Source organism: Micromys minutus (genome assembly GCF_963924665.1).
Source record: "Micromys minutus genome assembly, chromosome: 4".
NCBI lineage: Eukaryota > Metazoa > Chordata > Mammalia > Rodentia > Muridae > Micromys > Micromys minutus.
Window position 1 is genome coordinate 42,537,417 of NC_137973.1, and position 3,049 is coordinate 42,540,465.

Sequence of the window (3,049 nt, forward strand, 5' to 3'; positions counted from 1 at the left end):
CGGGGCCGCGCTCTCAGCCCACGATGCGCTGGGCTCCCACCACTCTCGAAGCCGGGCCCGCTCCCGAGTCACCGCGACCCCTGCGGGTTCACACTGCGCTTTCCACCTGCGCTCTGGGCGTTCTCCACCTGCGCCCGCGGGCCGCGAGGATCTCTGGCTCTGCCGGGTCCCCGGGTCCCGAGCCCCAGAATGTCCCCTCTGCCCCCGTGAGATCGCCCACCTGCGTCTGCGGAGCCGCACGCTCCGGCCCGGGCCCGGCTGCCAACGACCGCCCTGCGCCACCCGCTCGCGCCCTGCGTCTCTGCCTCCGCTGCTGCCGGTCGCCGCGGTCCCGGGCCCAGACCCGCGTTCCCTCGCCTCTCAGGCGGGCGGGCGAGCTCTGCAGAACGGCGGCGGCGGCTCATTACCATAGACCTGCTCGCGCCGCCGCGGGCTTAAAGCGGCGATGCCTAACGCGCAGAAGGAGGTGGGCCCCACCCATCGCCCTCTTCTGCATGGATGGATGCTCTAAGTAAGATTCCCGCCTCTGGTAGCATTTTTCTTTCCAACACATCAGACTTGCTCCTTGCCAGTTCTGGGTTCCCTACTACAGCTTAAAGAGAGATGAACAATCAGAAGCCACACAGGGAATTGATAATCTATGGCTAAACAGAGAACTTCTTTCAAAACATTTTTGAATGTCTGCAGAAGGGGAACGGGGTGGGAGGAGTGGATACGGACACACACATACACACATATACACACACAACTCACACACATATATACACAAATATGCACACACACTCACACACATACACATATACACACACACTTACACACACTCACACTCATATATACACAAATATACACACACACTCACACACATATACACACAAACATATGCACACATACACACACACACACACACACACACACACACACACACACAACTTTCCAGTCTTACCATCCTTGAGAGCACTCATTGCTGCCCCATCCTACAGGTCCTGGGTCAGAACTGAAGACTTTGCTCAACACTTCAAAGTTTCCCCCCAGACACCGGAAGTTGTGATCTCACTTGGATGTCTTGGATAAAAGGACCCCTAAGTTCATTTTGGATACATCTTGGGTACCACACGTTAGGTCAGGGGAGTGTCCAGAGCAGCAAGTTCACTAACACTACCAGATTCCTAGGGTCAGGGGGAGTTGTGGCTACCTGGGTCTAAGGACTTGTGGCTCCACTAACTTATAGTCGGGCCTGCAGTCTGGAGAAGTGACCTTTTTCTTTATCCCTCCTCCCTCCCAGATCGATCTCCAACTGCTGCCCTCCTCCTACCCATGTGGCCTTGTAACTAGCAAATGTCCATTGCACAGGACTACTGAGCCCTTCATGGAATGGCACCTCAGAACCTTCTGGAAGGGGTATGAAGAACAGGTGAACCTACCCATGAGAGAGGTTCACACAAGAAGCTGGAACATAAAAACCAGAAAGTGAAAGTGGGCATGCCAGAGAGGGCCTTTTCCTCTCATACCCTGAGAGAAAGGAGAAAACTCTCACCTGCTTGCTCTGTGACCTCCCCTAGAATGAGGGACTTGAATAAAGTAATCGATTTTCAGAAGTTTCGAGTGAGGTGATGGTATGGTCTGAGGAAACAGTGCAGCAGGTACAGATCACGCCATGCGAGAATCGGGAGCTGAGTCTGGATTCCCAACACCCACAAAGAAAGCTGGGCACAGTCTCACCAACATGATTGCCTAAGCATGAGCCAAATAAGGACCCCAACAATAGGCATGCCAAAGTAGACAGGAGGTCCCAACCTGCTACAAGAACTGCAGGTGACTAAGGGACTCTGAGTGGGAGAATAGTCTTTCCCAAGGAAGAGCATACTGACTTGTTATCCTGCGCCAGTGGTCAGCCCTGAAAACCACATACAAGTAACACTACACAGATGAGTCAGGTTGTACTTAGAAATGTATCTGTATATAATATGTGCATATAACAGCAATTAATAAAAAATGAGGTCATGAAAGAGGGCAAGGGGGGTATATGGGAAGGTTTGGAGGGAGGAAAGAGAAGGGAGAGATGATATATTATAATCTCAAAAATAAAAAATAATTCATTAAAAGGCTGGGCACAGTAGCGTGCATCTGTTACATCCGTGTTAGGGAAGCAGAGACCGGAGGATCCTAAGGGCTTGCTGGCCAGCCAGTCTGTCCTAACTGATGACTCTCAGAGTCATTAGATTCTGTCTCAAAAAACACCAAATATCAGCTTCTATACTCCATGGGTGCACATTCACATACAAAACCGCATGTGCTCACACGCACACACACTAAATGGGTCTGAAGGAACAAGCTGGGATTATAGCCCAGCATTTGGGAAGGAAAGGCAAGTGGATCAGGAATTCAAGATCACCCTTAGCTACAGATTGAGGCTACATGGGACATAGCTCAGTGTTTGCCTAGCTATACAAAGTCCTAGATTAATTCTCTAGTCCTGGGCTGGTGGGTGGGATGTGTTATTTAGGAGAATTTTTAGGGGCTGGAGAGATGGCTCAGTGGCTAAGAGTACCCACGTGGCAGCTCATTACTAGCTGTCACCTTAGCCCCAGGGGGATCCAATACCTACTTCTGGCCTGCATAAACACAGAGCATAAACATACATTTAGGCAAAATACCCCTACACACAAAACAATTTATGCTGGATATGGTCGCATATACCTTTAATAACCACAGCACTCACTTGGGAGGAAGAGGCTAGTGAGGTTCTGTGAGTTTAAGGCCACCCAAGGCTACATAGTGAGACCCCGTCTCAAAATTAATTAATTAATTAATTAATTTTATTACAGGTACCTGTAATGTTTTTCAATTGCTTACTAATTTATTGTGTATTACCCTGTATGAGATGTCTTTTAATTTCTTACTTTTGTTTTCTTCCTTCCTTCCTTTCTCTCTTTCCTTTTTGGCAGAGTCTCTCTGTGTAGCCTTGGCTGTCCTGGTACTTGCTCTATAAACCAGACAGGCCTTAAATTCACAGAGCTTAGCCTCCCTCTGCCTCTCAAGGATTAAAGAT